Source organism: Dromiciops gliroides, chromosome 1 (assembly GCF_019393635.1).
Source record: "Dromiciops gliroides isolate mDroGli1 chromosome 1, mDroGli1.pri, whole genome shotgun sequence".
In the NCBI taxonomy this organism is placed as follows: domain Eukaryota; kingdom Metazoa; phylum Chordata; class Mammalia; order Microbiotheria; family Microbiotheriidae; genus Dromiciops; species Dromiciops gliroides.
The window spans coordinates 709,767,747-709,787,719 of NC_057861.1; the positions used below are offsets into that span (position 1 = coordinate 709,767,747).

Below are 19,973 nucleotides of genomic sequence, written 5' to 3' on the forward strand. Positions count from 1 at the left end.
TTTGATGAATAACTGTGAATGATTTAACTATTCTCAACAATACAACGATCCAAGACAATCCCAAAGGACTATTGATGAAACATACTATCCACCTCCAAAGAAAGAACTGATATTGATGGAACACAGACTAAAGCATGCTATTTTTTACTTTCTTTCATTTTTTTCTTTTACTCAAATTTTCTTGTACAATATGACTAATATGGTCATGTTTTATATAATCATACCTGATGTCTTACCACCTCAGGGAGGGAGGAGGAAGAAAGGAAAGGGAAAGGAGGGAAGGAGGGATAAAAATTAGACCTTAAAACTATAAAGAAAAATGTTTATTACTTTAAGAAATAAAAAGAAGTGCCCATAAAAAGGGAGTACAGCAAGGTATAATGAGAAGACCATTGTATTTACAATCAGAGAACTTGGGACCAAATGCTCCCTGGCTTTTTACTACCCTTATGACCTGGGGTGAATCACTTTATCTCTGGTCATGAAGCACTGGGCTTTAGTTTCCTCAATTATAAAATGAAGCAATAGGAACAGGTATCCTGTAAAGTCCCTTCCAGCCCTAAAGTGTGGCTTAGGGGCAGCTAGGTGGCACAGCGGTTAGAGCACCGGCCCTGGATTCAGGGGGACCTGAGTTCAAATCTGACCTCAGACACTTGACACTTACTAGCTGTGTGACCCTGGGCAAGTCACTTAACCCCCATTACCCTGCCCCCCCCAAAAAAGTGTGTCTTATTTCTCTATGTAACCAGATGGCTTTGAAAATAATTAAAATAATAGCTAGTTAGTGGTTTAAGATTTGTAAAGCATTTTACAAATGTTATCTCATTTGACCCTCACAATCCTTACAAGTAGGTGCTATTATTATACCATTTTACAAGTGAAGAAACTGAGGCAGCCAGCAGTCAAGTGACTTGATCAGGGTTGCATAGCTATTAAGTGTCTGAGGCTAGATTTGAACTCAGGTCTTCCCAACTCCAGATCCAGTGCTCCGTGCACTATGGTGCCACCTAGCCACTTTCCCAATAAATGTGCACTGTGAATGGTAGTAGACAACAGGAGATTAACAAGCATTGTAGAATCTGCCAACTGTAGGTCATCGAGCTTTCCTTTGGTTCAGACTAGTTTCAATTGGTTTACCTTGACAGGCAAGAACCCTGGGCCAAGGCTATTAAGATAGGTGGTGCAGTGGATAGAGCACCCACCCTGGAGTCAGGAGGACCTGAGTTCAAATCCATCCTTAGACACTTAACACTTATTAGCTGTGTGACCCTGGGCAAGTCACTTAACCCCAATTGCCTCACCAAAAAAATAAAATAAAAATAACATTAAAAGTCAGAGAGATGTAATGTAACATTTTTTACCTGAATTCAGAAAATCAGCTTCATATGTATGAAACAGAAGCTGCATGGGGAGGCAGCATTTGGTCTGAAAAGCTGGATATGGGTCGATGATGGGCAATTTTTAGGACACCAGTGGTCCTCACCACCTGCTTTAATGAGAAAATAGAGGCCCTCCCCTCACAAACTCCCTCTTCTCCCCATTCCTCAAAACCCTCTCTCTCAAATTCCTCAAATTCTTATCTCTCTGAGAAAAATGTGGTGCTTCCCCTTGTCAAAAGAGCTCCATGCCCCATTTCCCTGCGATCCCCTCATCTGAGTAGGCAACAGAAGTATTACAAACTGGAGGCGTGTGGCCTTTTCAATGAACTCAGTCTCTCCTCTGTGTGTGTGTGTGTCTGTGTCTGTCTCTTTCTCTCTCTTTTTTTTTTTTTTGCGGGGCAATGAAGGTAAGTGACTTGCTCAGTGTCACACAGTTAGCAAGTGTCAAGTGTCTGAGGCTGGATTTGAACTCAAGTCCTCCTGAATCCAGGACCAGTGCTTTATCCACTTCACCATCTAGCAGCCCTGTCTGTCTCTTTCTGTCTGTCTGTCTCTGTCTGTCTGTCACTGTCTGTCTGTCACTGTCTGTCTGTCTGTCTGTCTGTCTGTCTGTCTCTCTCTCTCTCTCTCTCTCTCTCTCTCTCTCATAGCCCTGAAGAACAGAGCTTAGGCCAAAACCTTCTTACTTATATGGGTGGAAGATGATAAACCACTGAAGGAGTTTTGAGATGAAGGGGTCAGAAAGGCAGAAGGAAAATGAGGAGAGATTGACACTACAGAATCATAATGCAGTAGAAGTGGTATCCAGAAAGGGGGGGGGGTGTTCAGAAGCATCAAATACTACATGCAGAATGGTAAAAGAAAAGAGCAAGGACTGAGAAAGGGACATTGGGTTTGGTGATTAAGCCACTTGCCACCCAGGAGAAATCCAGGGCAAAGGCAATTTTGTCTATTTTATTTTTAGAACAAGGAAGAATTGAGTCTGTTCATAGGAAGCATGAAAGGGCTGAGAGGGAGAACTACAGACAAGCATGAGAAAGAGGGATTGATTAATAGAGCCAAGTCACAGAGGCTACTGGAGGGGATGAGATCGAGGCCATGGAGGGGAGGGCCACCTCATCCTCTGAGATCAAAGCAGAGGAGGAGAGGATGGGTGAGAGATTTTCAGGTGTGGGGGATGTTAGATGAAGGTGATCAAGACAAATGGGACCAGTCTCCTTAATGGATGGCCTCCATTTTCTCCACAGATGCCCCCAATCTTCTTAGTAAAGGAGGAAGCCTGCTAGGAGGTTCTGCCTACTAAAGGAAACTGAACGTCCTCATCAATCCCTGGAAGCCGGGGAGAGAGGCAGCTAAGTTACTCCTTAATTGAGCTGAAGCAGCTTTTGTCGAGAGGCAGAATGAGCATTCCTCCAGAGAGAGAGCTCGCAGAAGAAACCAGGCCTCGGGACCAAGACAAAACCCGTCTTGAGGCACCACCTCCGAGCTGCCTTTTTCTGACTTCTCTTTCTCTTCACTGATGCCCTGGGTGCCCCTTTGGCCTGATTTCACCTGGATAAATATTCGGGAGGAGGGAAATGGGGGAAAGAAAGAGGATTATGTGATGGTGTGATCATAGATTAAAAATGAAAAGGTACCTTAGAGAACAGGGATGTGATCTGTAATCTCCTTCCCCTGTGTCCCTGCCTTACCTAGGGCATGGTGGGGCTCTAGGGACCAACCTTGTCTAAACACAGTGAGAATTCTCAAGGTCATTTCTGTGATGCTTCTGAGGCAAATAACCCAAATGTTCTCCTTTGTCAACACAACAACAGCAAGAGGTCAGGTCTGGTCTAAGAAAAGACTCGGAGACAGAAGTGTAAGGACGTTCTTTTTGATTTGGGCAATGTTATCTTCCCTGTAAGACCACGGCCTGGGACCAAGTGCCGAGGTGTCCATTGACCCACTTTTTAGGCCCCTTGTTGCACAGTCAACCCTATCTATCCTGGAATCTCCCTCTCTCTCACAGCTTGGAGAAATGGAAGAAGTCAGACCATAATGAGGATTTGTTTGCACCTGTGGCAAAAAAAAGTTTTGGGGTAGAGTTAACAAGGAGAGCAGTGAAACTCCAGGTGCATTCACACCAGAACAGGGGATGGCCCATCCCCCAAAGAATCTGCAGGGTCTGAGGAACAAGGCTGGCCCTGAGAGAAGGATTTGGGGGGTAATGGGAAGGAAAGAGGTTAGGCTCACACAAACCTGTACAGGGATGTTGACCTTGAGACTGCCTCCAAAAGGTTCTTGAATACTCCCAAGTGCAAATTCCTAGCTGTCCTACCCTGCTTATACCCTAGGGAAGATCAATCAATGATTGCTCCTGTGTTCAAATCCCAAGCTCTTACAATTACAGGTTGTATGACCTTGGACCCTCTCAAGATCTTAGTTTCCCCCTTGTAAAATGAGAGGGTTGAATTAGATTGTCTTGAACTCCCCTTCCTAAACTCTTAATCCTGAGAATCTTTAATAACCTATTACTCCCTTGCCCAATTCACACTGAAGTGTGAAGGTCCACCCCTCCATGGGGGGGGGGGTGCCGCAGAGAGGACACTTGTACAGTTTACTAGGAGGCCCTAGACAAAGGACAATGCTTACTCCAGAAGGAATGGGTTGTTTATGACAAAAAGAATGACCTCATCCATAGTTCCTCTCACCAGTGAAATCACAGGTAGGGTCCACAAAAGAATCACAGATACTTCTTCCCATTGAGATCTTTCCAAGAATCCCCTCCCCAACCACAGCACAGAAATGAGCTCTTCCATCTACAACCAACCTTCTCAGGGACCCAGCAGCCCATACTGGCATTTATAGTTCAATTAAAACCAATATTTCAACATGAGCTCTTCTTAACTATTCTTTCAGAATAGGGTTAATTAAAAGAAAATAAAGATATTAAGTGAACAATTTGATTTCAGCCACAAATCTGTAACATGATGAATAATTGATTGAATGTCTGTGGTAATTGCTTCCTGAATCAAGGACTCCGCCTTTGAATAGAGCAGAGTTGCTGTGATGCTGAAATTAATAAGAGAAACCCCCCCCCCTTCCTCTCCACATTTCAGAAATCTTTACTTTTTCCTTCAGGGCTCAGCTCAGGAACTCACTCCTCGATGAAGCCTTTCCTGATTTTGTCTCCTCAGCTAAAAGGGTTCTCCTCCTCACATTGTTCTAGAGCACACTGTCTACATTGCTCTTCTCTCCTGATTGCACCCTACCTTGCATTATACTGATCTGTGCACAAGTCACCACTCCCCCCACCCCCGCCAAACAGCACAGAAGCTCTTTAAAGAAGCAGCGTTGTTAGGCTTACTCCTGTATCACCCAAATCTGACACAGCATCTTCTACACTGGACTTTAAGAGATGTTTCTGGAATTTAGAAAGTCTGAAAAGTACTTCCCTTCCAAGAGTTCGTGCCAATCTGTACGTGCCCATTTTACAGATGAAGAAGCTAAGACCCAGAGAAACTAAATGACTTTCCCCAAGGACACAGCAAGAGGAGGAGGAAGAGATAAGGGAGAAGAGGAAAAGGAGGAGGAGGAGGAAGAGGAGAAGAAAGAAAAGGAGAAGAGGAAGGATAAGAGGAGGAGGAAGAACAAGAGCTAGAACAAGAGCAAGAACAAGAAGAAGAAATTAGGAAGAGGGAAGATTGTGGAGAAAAGATGATTAGTTCAGTTTAGGACATACCACGTTGAAGATGTCTGTAACACATTCAGTTGAAGATGTCCAAAAGGCAGTTAAGGATGTGAAAACAGAGGTCAGGAAAGAGTTTAGGGCTGAGCAAATAGGTGTGGGGAAAAAAGTTTCCAGTTGGGGACCAATTCAAAAGCAACATTGGCAAACCAAGTGCTAGAGCTCAGGGTCTGGAGACATATGTACTTTGGCCATCTACCAGGAATTCCTTGTGTGACTTTGGGCATATCACCTCACCTGGGCGTCAGTTTCCTTATCTGTAAAGTGAGGATGATAGACCAGATGATCTGAGTGTTCCCTGAATACTAATAACCAATGTTTCAATGCCAGCTTTAAGGTTTCCAACAGGCTCATGTGCATATCTCAAATGATCTTCTCAATAACTGTAAGGGAAGCATAGACAGGAATTATTATCTCCATTTTATACATGAGGAGATGAGCCTCAGAGAAGTTAAGTTTGTCCAGTGTCACACAGCTGATATGTATGGAGAGGCAGGATTCAAACTCAGGGCTCTTCTGACTCCAAGCCCATGATTCATTCTGCTACACCATACTTGGTCCTTTCAGCACCAAAGTTCTCTTGATGCCATTACTGAATTGCTAAATGGATGGTAGAGACATGAATACTATAGGATGCAATGTGTGTGTGTGTGTGTGTGTGTGTGTGATGAACAGCCTCAGATTCTTACTAGCTGTGTGATCCTGAGCAAGTCATTTAACCCCGATTGCTTACCCTCCCCAAAAATGCATATAGATATAGAGATAGAGATAGAGATAGATACACACACACACATATATGAGATGAGATAAATACGATATATAGGATATATGATATATATGATATAATAGCTAGAGGAGATATATAGGATATATGATATATGTGTGTGTGTGTGTGTGTGATTTGTGTGTGTAAGATACAAAATTGGCCAAAAGTCACAAAGGGATTTCAATATTTAATAACTCCTTTATTTCTGTTTTAAATTTATATTACCATAGCATCATATACAGTATATGCAGGAAATGAATGTAGGCCTTCTTTTTAAAATCTATAAAGAAAAGTAAAGAAAAAATAATTTTCAAAAAGTTATTAAAACATCAGACCCCTTCATGACTTTTGGCTCACCTTGTATGGTTAGATAGATAGATAGATAGACAAACAGACAGACAGATGAGAGAGAGACAGAGACAGAGATGGATAGATGGGTGGATGGATGGATGGACAGATAGACAGATAGATGATGGACTATCAAAGAAAGACAGCAAGGCAAAGCTTTCCAGGAGGAGGAAGTGGGCTTTCAATATTAGATTCACTACTCTCAGTCAGCCTGCCTTTAGACAGGAAAGAAAGAACTTTGAAGCTGCCTATCAAATGGCGTAATTTGGAATGCAGATATGAATCCCTCAGTCAGTCAATCAACAAGCATTTACTATGTGCCATGTTGAGTGCTGGAAATAAAAAGAAAGACAAAAACAGTACCAGCCCTCAAGGAACACACATTCAAATGGAGGGAACAGCCTGGAAATGACTCTGGAAGATGTATACAGTGTAAGATAGTGGCAGTGTCTGGAGGGCTGGGGGAACCAGAAAGGCATCTGGTGGGAGAGGGGATCTGAAGGAGGCTCAGAAAGCCAGGAGGTGGGGTTGAGGAGGGAGGGCATTGCAGGCGTGAGGAAGAGACTGTGAAATGGCATGTAGAGTAGAGAGATGAGTGTCCTCCGTGTGAAACTGTAAGTCAGTCAGTGTTTCTGGATCACAGAGTAGGTAGGTGGGGAGCAAAGTGTGATAGGACTGGAAAGAGGTTGGCCAGGTGGTGATGAAGCCATTTAAATGTCAAACAGGTCTTTATATTTCATCCTGGAGGGAAGAGAAGCTGCTGGAGTTTGCTGAGTAGGGAGGGGAGTGACATAGTTAGTTTTGCACCTTAAGAAAATCACATGTAAATGGGGAGGGGATAAAATATTATTTTTTATTTTAAATTTAAATTAAAAAAAAGAAAATCACTGTGGCAACTAAGTGGAAGATGAAGTGGAGTAGAGAGAGACTTGAGGCAGAAAGCCCAGCCAAAAGTTTATTGCAATAGTCCAGGTGTGAGGTGATGAGGGCTTGAACCAGGTGAGTGGGTCTCCTTGGATTCCAATCCATCCTATATTCAACCATCAATGTCATTTTCCTAAAGAATAGGTCTAGACTACACATGTATAACATATTGAATTGCTCACATTCATTAGGGAAGGAGAGGGAGGAAGAGAATTTGGAACGCAAAGTTTTAAAAATGGATGTTAAAATTGTTTTCACATATAACTGGGGAAAATAAAATTCTAAATTAAAGATAGGTCTATGTCAATATTTTTTGTCATTCAGTTATTTTTCAATTCTGTCCAAATCTTCATGACCCCATTTGGGGTTGGTCTGGCATTTCCTTCTCCAGCTCATTTTACAGATGAAGAAACTAAGGCAAAAAGAGTTAAATGATTTGCCAGGGTCATACAACTAGTAAGTGTCTGAGGCCAGACTTAAACTCAGAAAGATGAAGTCTTCCTGATTCCAGGACTGACCCTCTATCCACTGTGCTATCATGTCAATGTACTCAATAAATAGTACTCCATAAACCTCGGTAGCTCCCTATTACCTCCAGGGTCAAATACTAAGTCTCATTTAGCATTTAAAGATCTTCATTAACTCAGTTGCCTGATGGTTTTCTGAACTCTGCAAATGAGTGACTGTCCCAGAAACCAGAAAGGAGATGAAGCAAGCAAGTCCTGCAGAGCCCTACAGAGGCTCTCACCTTGCACTAGCCTGAGAAGCAGGTGATGCACTCTATTCCAATTGTGGGCTACAGGACCACTGAAGCTCCCTAACTTGGTGGAAGCAGTATAACTTTCTGGTTTCTCCAGAGTTGTGTTTGATTAACGTGGATTCCTTTTGGTTTGTTTTTTTTTCAAATCATGCATTCCCAAATTACACTCCCTTCCCTCCCCACCACACCCCCATATCCAACTGTAAATGCTAACACATTTCAAAGTCAAATAGGACTCATTGGCCTAGTGCTGTTTAATAAAAGCCATTCACCTGGAAGGGGCATGATGTTCCATAGACCTGCTTTGGTAGTCTGGTTAAAGTCTATGGACTGCTTGGAATAATACTGTTGTGGCTGTTGTTTTAATGCATAAAATAAAATACAGGGGATTACAAAGGAAATGATGATGTCGTTTTCCCCATCCAAATTCAGAATCTTCGGGGCTCTGTTGGGACCCAGATTAAGAACCCCTGTTCTAGCCCAACAGAAGGGAAAACTGAGGCCCAGGAAATGGAGGTGCCTTGCTCAAGGCCACAGCAGAGCCAGCAGGATTCAAACCTAAGTCTTCATCGCTCTTCCAGAAGTACCGAGCTTCCTCGCACATTTTTTTTTATCAGTAACTTGGATGAAGGCATCTATGGCATAAATATGAAATTTTCAGATGACAAAAAGCTGGAAGGAAGAGCTAGCATCTTAGATGAATGAGTCAGGCTCCAAAACGGTCTTGACAGGCTAGGAGACTGGGCTAGATTTAAGAAGATGAAATTTAATAGGGATGAAAGTCAAGTCTTATATTTAGGTTTTTTAAAAAAAAGGTCTCACAAGGACAAGATGGAGATGGCATGGTTTGTCCAGGAAAAAAATTGGGGGATTTTAGAAAACTGTAGCTCCATGTGACCCATCAGTACAATATGGCAGCCCCCCAAATTCTCATATGATCTTGGGCTACAGTAAGGGAAGACTAGTGCCTAGAAAGAAGGAGGCCATAATCCCACTGGTCTCTTCCCTGGGGCAGCCATATATGGAGACATGGGCCCAATTGTAGGCAACGCCTTTCATGAATATCATTGATAAACTGCAGCCACCATGATGGTCAAAGGCCTTGAGTTCATGTCATTCAAGGATGAGGGAATGTGGCATGTTTTAAGTAGAGAAGAGAAGGCTTGGGGAACCCCAAGTCAAGAGTTTGATGGGTTTTCTGGTGGAAAGGGCACCAGATTTCCCTCCTTGGTTCCTGTAGGCAAAATAGGCATCAATGAGCAGAAGTTAAAGAGGTAAGTTTGGGAGTGATATCCAGGAAAACTTCCTAACCATTAGAGCTACCCAAAGCAGAGATTTAGAGATGGAAGGGACCTTAACAGTCATTTGGTCCAACCCCCATCATTTTACTGATGAAGAAACTGAGACTTGAAGACAGAGTGACTTAGGCAAAGTTAGTGGTAGAAACAAGACTAGGGACTCGCTCCTAACACCCTGTCCAGGGCTCTATTTAGGGACTTCAAGAGAGTGACCTACTTTCGCCAGGCTTCTATTTGCTGTTCTCTCCAGTGAAGGTATTGGGCTGGATTTAGCATGTTTAGCCTAAAGAAGAGAAGACTTGGCTTCCATAAATAGCCGTTTTCAAGTATCTGAAGGACTTTCATGCAGAAGACGAATTGGATTCATTCTGTTTCTTCCCAGTAGGAAGAACTAGAAGCAGTGGTTGGAAGTTAGAGAGGCAGGCTTGCTGGAAAGAAAAACTCAGAATAATTTGAGCGATCCCAAAATGGAAAAGATCAAAGACTCCTAGAATTGGAAAGGAGTTCAGAGGCCACAGGCCCCAGTTACACTGCCCCAAGAATCCTCTGTGTGACATACAGGGGACAAGTGGCCACCCTGGCCTTCATTTGGTCATCTCTCTCTCTCTATCACATACCAACACATGGTCATCCATCATTTGAATGATGACTTTTAGGGAGAGGAAAACCATCTCCTCTTGTATGAAAAGAGAGAAGGGAGCTTATGCAAGACATGTCAGGGGATCCTATGCTCAGGATAAACAAAAACCTTCTTATTTTAAGGAGAGATTTGTATTGTGAACCATGAGAGACAATCCTCCACTCTCAAAAGAACATAGGGATTTTAGCCTGAAGAAGAATGAATGAATGAATGAATGAATGAATGAATGAATGAATGAATGAATGAATGAATGAATGAATGAATGAATTAATGAGTGAGCATTCACTTTATGCAAAGCACTGTGCTAAATGCTGGGAAAATAGAAAACTAAGGCAGCCCCTGTCCTCAAATACCTCAGTTGAGTTCAAATTCAGCCTCAGGTACATAACCATGTGAAGCTGAACAAGTCACTTAACTTCTGTCTGACTCAGTTTCCTCATCTGTAAGATGAAGATCCTAACAGTCATTGTGAGGATCCAATGAGATATTTGTAAAATGGTTAGTACTGCTCCTAGCACACCACAGACACATAAAGATGCTTGTTCCCTTCCCAATATAAGCCTCAGTGTGGTTTTTGAGTGGGAAAGGGATTCACAGATTGCTGTTTTTTTATAATTCTATTCAGAACTTCCTCCTCCTCTTCTCCCTCTCTTCTTCTTCTTAGGCTGTGTGAAGCAATAGAAAATGACTAGATTTGGAGTCAGAAGGTACAGATTCAAATCTTAGTCGTGGCATTTAGTACCTGTGTGACCTTGGACAAGTCACGTAATCTCTTACCTTGGTTTCCTCATCTAGAAAATAAGGAGGTTGGATTGTATGGTCCCTAAGACTCCTTCCAGTTCTAAATCAATGGCCTTATGATCTCCTTCCCTCTCTTCTATTACCAAATTAACCTCTCCCTGGGTCTCTTACACTGTACTAAGTAGACAATAACTGCAGCAACAGTGAATGGTCTAAAGGATGGTTATTGAGGAAACCATACCTGGCTACCTAGCCTTCCAGCCTTCTCCAAAGCAGATGCCTACAGCAGGAAAAATCAGCCCATAGATTCCTTCCCATTTTACCTGATTGAGGCAGACACTACTTGGGAACAGGGGGCCCTGTCAAGCAAGCCCTATTTCCGTCTTACCAGAACCATGCACAAGAAAACCCATGCATTTCTTATCAAATCCCCAAGCCCATTCTACAACTCCACTGGTGTCAAGAATGTCATGATGTAGAGATTCCCTCCCGATGGAGAAATGTTCACAGTTTGGACAGATGGCCAGATGAGCCAGGCCAGTTAATGAGACAACACTGAGCTAAAAGCCAAACACCACTCCAACTTCCAGAAGGAGAGACAGAATGCAAATGCAGCTATCTGCCCCATCTACAGGAAGAGGCAAAACAGGAAAATTCTCCCTGGGGGCAAGACTCCTAAAATCATTTCTATATCCCCATTGTTGGGTTCCCTGTAACAAGAAGTCTTCATCATGTAAGGAGAACATCAATTTTGGCTCCTGGAGAGAAGTAGGGTGAAGGCTGCCCACTCCACCAATCCCAAACAGTCATTTTTTCTGGTACTTGTTCCTACATTTACTTGCACAGAAATCACAGGCATTATGTGAATTAAAAGGAATCCTTTCATCATAGTTCTACCTGTCACCTTTGCAGATTTGTCAAGTAAAGTTCATAGAATGATTTAAAAGGACACAGTCTCCTGACCTAAGGATATGATGAAAGTAAAAAAGGAATTTCTGAATCACAAACAAATAAAAGAATAGACTGAGACATTCTAGGTGAAATTAAAGGAAAGCAAGACTGTTAAGAATGCCTAAAGACTTCTTTAGCCAGCTGACTTGGTGCCGCCAGCTAGGTTCTACATCCCAAAAAAGCTAAAGTTAACTCTGGGGCTATCAACAGTAACAACAACAACAACTAGATAAATAGATAGATAGATAGATAGATAGATAGATAGATAGATAGATAGATAGATAGACAGACAGACAGGTAGATAGGTAGATAGATAAACAGTCGGACAGCTAAACAAACAAATAAATAAATAATTTGAGGGTGACCCTTCCCCACTACAGGAAAGAAAATAAATAGCAGATGATTATCAGAAAATGAGAACAGACAGTGTTCACCTAGCAGAGATCAGCATGCATCATGAGGAGGTATCAGCAGCTTTACTGCAAATAACCACAGCCATGTCTTCTCTTATTTCTACTAGTCAAGTGTTTTTTTCCATATTTGCATTACCCACTTTGAGGTATAGTAAGCTGTGAGAAAGTATATCCCTAAGAAAAATGTTTTCCTTTCCTTTGCTATGCTGTTTGATTTAACGTCTTTTTCTAGATGAAAAAAAAAAAAGATGGAAATAGTCACAGTTGGAGGGGCTGTGAGAAAATATTCACACTAGTGCACTGTTGGTGGTGCTGTGAATTGGTCAAATCATTTTGGAAAAATTATGTGGGAAAGAAGTATCAAAGTTTATCTCCTTTGATCCCCAAAATTGCACTACTGGACACATACCTCAAGGAAGTCAAAGATAGGAAGATACCATTTATACCAAAATATTGCTAGAAGCACTTTTTTTCGTAAGAAATAACTAGAAACAAAGCATGTGCCCAGTGATTAAGGAAGTTCAATATGTGAACATAATAGAATATAACCACACCAAAATTAACAACAAACATAACATGAAGAATTCAGAGAAACATAAGAAAACATCTATAAACTGATTGAAAATGAAGTAAACCCAACCAGGAAACCACAGACACAATAACAACAATAATGTAAATGAAAATGATAATAAAACTAAGCAGAACGATATATAATTTTTAAAATAAAATAAATATCTCTGGCTTGTAATTAATATCATCTGGTTGATACAGCAAAAATTAATACATTAATGGATGCATTATAAGCTCTCATTTTAAGTGGATTCTGACCCACAAAGTACTTCAAAACCAGAGTGGCTATCTGAGAACCCACTCATGTTGGTGAAAAGGAAAGGGTGCTACAACTCTAAGCCCAGAGATACATGGAAATGTAAAAGACAAGGAAAATGGACAATTTTATGACTTTGATAGCTTGAACTTCATTTAAGCTAAATATAGGTGGGGTTTTTTTAAGTCAGTCAACAATCATTTATTAAACGCTTACTATGTGTGAGGTACTATGGCAAGGGAGTACAAAAGAAAGACAAAAATTGCAAATTACAGAAGTTTACAATTTCATGTACAATCTAACAAAAACTCATATTCTTTGTGAATTTAAATGTTTATCCTGAGATATTGAGCACAAATTTTAAAAATAAAGGGTTTGTTAAAAAGATAGAATTCTCTGTGGGGAACAGGAGGGTAGGGACAGACCACAAGTTATAGTGGAAAGAACACTGGATTGGGAACTCGTAGCCCAGTGGTCCAGACCCACCTACAGCACCACCTGCTTCCACCAACCTCCCAGAGCCATTGTGAGGGTCGATCCACATGGGTTGACTCGCTGATGGGATTAGATGTGAGGCAAACAAGTCCCTGTATGCCTCCTATTTGGTTTTTGTTTCTTATGGGCCAATCTATTCTATTACATTCATATCCTGCGATTTATTCAGTCATTCCTTAATCACTGGGTATCCACTCCATTATCAGTTACCACCTACCAACAAAAATGCTGCTGTGAGCATTTTGGTCTAGAAGAGCTCTTTCCGTCTCTGACCTCCTTGGGTTGTGTGCCCCCAGACTGAAACACTTGAGGAAGTCATCCAGGGCAATCTAAGCATATGCCCAATATGATAACTCATCATTTGTGAACAGAAACTTCCTTCTCTCCTCTCCAATGAACTGCTTGACACAGCACTTGTCACCAGAGTCCCCTGACCATCAAGCAGAGATCTTCATTAATTTCCCATGCGGGTATCAAACCCAGCTCAAACCACCTCTACTGTGCATTAATGAGGGCACTCTACCCACTTCTACAAGAGCAGGCAGAGACTTCCCAGCTAATCATATAACAAGGGGTCTGCCAGGATGCTGCTGGGGAAGAAAAAGAAATTAAATGACAAAAAATATATTTCTTGAAACTGACATGTAGTGAATAAATTCCTTGGGACTCCTTTGGTGGGAACCTTTAGCCTGCAAACTTGGATTAAGGATGCTTTTTGCCCCCCACTTTTAAAATTATGGGTTTACATTTGGGCTTTTCACTTTAGGTGAAAAAAGTCAGTTAGTGGGGTTCTAGGCTGTAATGACCCATTTTAGGATCATAGGAGTTAAGAGCTGGAAAGAACCCATAAAGATTTTTATTGTGATGTCCACTGACACCTCCCCAAAGGTGTCCATGGATACATGAATTTGGAAGGGAAAGAAATATACCTTTATCTTCACTAACCTCTAACTGAAATGATCATTTTCTTCATTTAATGTAGGCAACAAAATAGTATGGACTTTATCAGACTCCCCAAAGGATCCATGACTCAAAAATGGTTAAGAATCCCTTATCTAGACAAGCAATGTCAAACTCAAGTAGATCCCTGCCTGCCACAGGTTCACTTGGAAAACCACAAATTAACATTATCTGTGTTGTAATATTTTTAAGTTTTTTTAATAGTAAACATTTTATTTATAGTTTGGGGTTCTAATTTTTATCCCTCTTTCCTTCCCTTCCCTTCCCCCTCCCAGAGGTGGCAAACAACCATATATGGGTTATACATGTATGATTATGTAAAACATTACCATATTATTCATTTTGTACAAGAAAACTTGATTAAAAGAAAAAAGTGAAAGAAAGTGAAAAATAGTATGTTTCACTCTGTTCCATCAATATCAGTTCTTTCTTTGCAGATGGATAGTATGTTGTATTGTATTTTAATTTATTTTCTCAAACATTTCCCAAATACATTTTTTGCGGGGCAATGAGGGTTAAGTGACTTGCCCAGGGTCACACAGCTAGTAAGTGTCAAGTGTCTGAGGTCAAATTTGAACTCAGGTCCTCCTGAATCCAGGGCCAGTGGGTGCTTTATCCACTGAGCCACCTAGATGCCTGCAAATACATTTTAATCTGGCTCTTTGGCATTCCAAAGTTTTACTGGCAGCTTGCCTCCCCACAGCAAGTTTGACATCTCTGAATTCTAGACCAAGCCCCTCATTTTATAGATCCTAGCTTCTTAAACTGTGGGTCTATGGAGTCATGTAACTGAATGTGGAGGTCGTGAAAAATTTGGCAATGGTAAAAGGTTATGTATATCTATTTTATATGCCTATATACTCAGGGTCACATAAAAATTTCTTGGGAGAAAAGAGATCATGAGCAGAAAAAGTTTAAGAAGCCCTGTTATAGATAAATGAACTGAGGTTCCTAGAGGAAAAAAGACTTGCCCAGGACCACACAATTAGCAGAGGAGTGAGTCAACATGTGAACCCAGGTTCTAACTCTAAACAAAGAACTCTTTCCACTAAACTGAACTAAGGATAAAGAAGGAAGAAATACATAGAGCATAAGCCGGATAGTTCCAGGTTCTATGAATTTCTAGAGTAAAGGACTGATTTTTAAAAAATAGTCAAAAACCCCTGGGAATCTGGGGGATATAGTACACAAAGCACAGAACTTGAGAGTTACAAAGGCCTGAGTTGAATTCTGCCTCAGACACTTACTAAAAGGGCAAGTCACAACTTTTCTCAGCCTTGGTTTCCTTACCCATAAAATGAAGATAACAGTCTGTACCTCACAGAATTGTTGTGAGGATATGAGATAATATATGTAAAACACTTTGCAAACCTTAAAATGTAGAATTAATGCTAGCTACTCCTATTAACCAAGTCTGGTTAATGAGGAAGAAGGGGAAAAGGTAAGGAGTTCTATTCTGGGCCCCCTCAAAAATCAAAGGGGCTCCAACAGACCTCTGGTTGATTTTTCTTCAACTGTTCACAAGCCCTTCTGAAGGTGATTCCCAATACAGTAAGAGGAAGAGCAGCAGTATTGGGGAAGGTGTGCAGCTTCCCAGGTTGACCATTCTGAAATCACACCCTTGAGGATATACAAAATTCTAGGTTTTTGCTGTTTTTAAAAGACCAATTTGATATTATTAAACCAGGCTCTGTGTTGCAATCTCTACACACATTCAGCTACAAACAAAAAGGTGAGTGGTTTAAGCTTCCCTGATGAAGAGAGCGCAGTGGTTAGAGACTTTGGTATCTAGAAGACCTCTGGAAGCTACCTCTGGAAAATGATAGGTATATAACCACTGACAAGTCACCAGACCCCTCAGGATCCTCAAGCAACTGGTTAGGACTATAAGTAACAGATAAATAGGCCACCTGCATCAGTAGAGAGACTTTCCATACCAGGAAGTCCCTATATGGATAAAATATAGCTTCATGAGAATGATTTCTAGTATTAGAAAGGACGAGGGATTAGGCAAATTCTTCTTGGCCTCAGATGGCAAGAGAGGAAGCAAATGGGACAAGTTGTGTTGAGGCTTATATAAGGGGAGCCTTTCAAATATTTTGAATTGTCTGGAAAAGGAATGGGATGCCTGGGGTAGCCATAGGTTCTCCCCTCAGTAGACATCTCCAAACAGATTTGAAATGAGCACTTACTTATCCACCATGTTATAGAGGGAACTCTCTTGTTCAAGCATGTGCTAATCTGGAAGACCTCCAAAGTCCCTTCCAGCCCTGAGGATGCTGAATTCACAGGGGTTATCTGGAGCTCAAATGAGATCATCTCCATTAAACCCTAGGGAGATGAGAGCAACAGTGATTACTTCAGCGACCAGGGTGGTTTCAAGGCCACTCTTGTCTCCCCTCCCCCCACCACTTAAGAGGACAGCTTGGTCTGGTGGGTCGCTATTCCTGCACCTTTAGGGGACTTTGGGAAGCTAGAAAGTCACCACCAGAGACCTGAGATTATAGTGGGAGGCAGAGAGACCTGGGTTCAGGTCCCAACTCTAAAATGTACTGTGCTTAAACTGGATTCAATCCCTCAACATCATCTTCATCATCGTCTCCCAAACTGGGCTCAAAGCTCCCCCAGGACAAGGATAACGTCTTGATCCCTGACACCCCATAGGGCCTACCACAGAGATAAGTAAACACTTATGTGCTCAGGAAACATCTCTTGGGTAACAAGTCTATAAAGCAAGAACAAAAGATCATGTTATTAGCTACACTGTATTTTCTCTGGATTGTTGCTTCAACTGGGGCTTTTACTTTCAAGAAGATGATCCGAGAGAATAATATGTTGTGAATAAGGTTTCACTGGATTCTCAATTCCTTCTACCAGATTTGAGAGACAGCATGGTGTAAGTGGAGAGGCCCTAAGACCTGAGGTCAGGAAGATCTAGATTCAATCTGTATCTTAGAAACTTACCAACTCAGTATGGCCCTGACCAAGTAAATCAACCCACCTCTGCCTCAGTTTCCTCATCTATAAAAGGAGGGAGTTGGATTCAGTGGTCTCCCTAAAGTCCCTTCCAACTATAAACATATGATTCTTTAAGAAGGAAGGAAATCAGTGGGGCCACTAGGTGGCACAGTGGATAGAGCACTGGCTCTGGAGTCAGGAGGACCTGAGTTCAAATCCAGCCTCAGACAATTTACACATACTAGCTGTGTGACCTTGGGTAAGTCACTTAACCCTCATTGCCCTTAAAAAATTTTTTTAATTAAAAAAAAGAAGGAAGGAAATCCATTTAGTAAATGCCTACTCTGTGCTAGGCACTATGTTCTTAATATTTCTATGCTATTAATTAAGTACTATTAATATTTCTATTTAAATCCACTCTCAGACACTTGACACTTACTAGGTGTGTGACCCTGGGCAAGTCACTTAACCGTCACTGCCCCACAAAAAAAGGATATTTCTATTTAATATCATAATTTATTTAATAACATTTGCTAAGCAAATATCTCATTTGATCCTCACAACAACCCTGGGAGTAAATGCTATCATTATCCCCATTTTACAGGTGATGAAACTGAGGCTAACCTTCATTAAGTAACTTGCTCAGGGTCATGCAGCTAGTAAGTATCTGAGGCAGGATTTTCATCCAGGTGTTAAGTGACTGGCTTAGGCTCATATGGTTAGTAAGTATCTGAAGCAAGACTTTGACTCAGGTATTCCTGACTCTAAGACCAGGGTTCTATCCACTGAGTCATCTAGCTGAGGACGAGAGGGAAGTAGTTGTTCCTAGGATCCAAAAGAAAACAAGCTGGTTTCAAAATTCATCTGCACCAGCTCCCAGACTAGAGCGCCCAAACTTCCCCTAGGGTTCATGGCACCTTGCTCCGCCACTCACCCTTGAGCCAAAAAACAGTTCCTGGGCCCCCGACACAGTCATGCCAACACCCAACAACCTAAATCCCAAAGGCAAGGAGAGCCAGACAGAGTTCCGGAAACCAGAAGCCAACCCTATGTTGTGGAAGCCCCATCTCTTAATTAGTTCTCTGTGATTTGCTAGACCTAAAAATGGATTGTTTTATTAAAGAGAACAAAACTCCTTTATCGGTGGAGGAAAAAAAAAAGAAGAAAAACCACACACAAGGGGAGGAGAGTTAGCCATGGCTAAGGGAATAATGCAGTTCTTGTGTCACCAGCCAACACTGCACAAAAGAGCAGTCTTGTCCATGGCAAGCTCTGGGAAACCACATACTTGTCTAGGGCCATTTAAGAGAGGAAGAATTCCCCCAGAGCTCAAGGGAACTCCTCAGGGGAGTGCTACTTGGTGCAGACGCCTGCTCCCTGATTCCCTGACTCATTTAATCCTAGGGCCTCCAGACCCAGAGCTGGTTCTTTCTCCCCACACACATACACACCCTCCAAAGTACGGCTTCAGTTAAGCCTTCTCCAATTGACTATTCTGTACAATCTCCAGAGGAGGAATGCTAAGCGATCGTTTATTTTTAACTTTTAGAGAGATGTTTAGATACGGGCATGCCACATGGGCGTCTAAACAAATCACATGGGACATGCTCTTGTATGATGCATCTACTTGTCTTTGTTTTCTAATGGAGGTTCTAGAGAAAAGAGTATGAAACCTCGAACGCTAGCTCTTTCACCAGTTCGCCATGTGTCACCTTGGACAAATCCATTCCCTTCTCAGGGCCTCAGGCTCCTCATTTGTAAAATGAGAGGGTTGGTGACTCTTAATGTTCTATGACTCACCTAATTTCTATTTTCCTTCTTTCCCATCTTTGGCTTCCCCCTCTCTCTCAGAAAGTGTGCCTTTGGAGAAATGGATTTGTTGTTTTCCCTTTGGCAATTGAGTGTCTACCTTCTGCTTAGCATTTCATAGATAAAGAAGTTCTGCTACATAAAATCCATGTGAACCAAGGGACGTCACCTGTCTCCTTTCCTCGTCTCGGTTTCTTCATCTTAGAAGCTGATGGTATTGGAATAAATGATCCGTAAGGTCCCCCTCTGACTCTGAACCAACATTGATTGGAGGCAGTGAAAAGAGTGTATGCTTACAATGAGCTTATCTCAAAAAGGTTTACTTGGCCCAGTGGGTTGGGAAATAGTTCCTTCCATCTTCTATCTCATGCCTTTTAACACAACCAGAAAATGTTCCCTCCTAGAACCCTAGTTTCCCTCAAAGCCCAGAGAGCTTGCTACCTCCTACACAAAGCCTTTCCAGATTATTCCCCCAAACCCCCAATTATTTGTGTTCTCTTCCACCTGCAATGATTTTGTATACCAGTATACCAACACTACCCATTGCCCAGTAATAGGTAAGTGTGTGTGAGCAAGGGCTTTTTCATTTTTATCTTTGAATCTCTAGCACAGTTCCAGGCACATTTTTTGCTCTTTGGCTTAGCCTGTGATCTCATAAAGAGGATACCCAATAAGGAACTTTGTCCTGTCTTACTGTCCTACAACCTCCAGTCTTAAAAGCCTGGGACACCTAGAGGTACTAGAGGACTAGTCCATGGTCACATAGTCAGTGTGTGGCAGAGACATGACTTGAACCCAGTTCCTCCTGACCCCAAGACTGGCAATGAAGTATAGACTGTTACACTATCAGAGAGAAGATGAGGAAAAGCTGGCGATTTTACTGAGGAAGACAAACTGTGCATAGATGTGTAGGAGACAAAATGATGGGTTGCACACCTCTCAAATCACACCAGCCAGCCCTGAATGTAGTGCTTATAA

General features: G+C 41.8%; 1 protein-coding gene across 1 annotated transcript in view; it reads right to left on the bottom strand.

Moving 5' to 3' along the window:
* ATP2B2 (ATPase plasma membrane Ca2+ transporting 2) overlaps nt 1-19,973 on the bottom strand; it is a 696,441-nt gene that overhangs the window by 505,055 nt on the left and 171,413 nt on the right. The gene's annotated exons all lie outside the window — the stretch shown is intronic.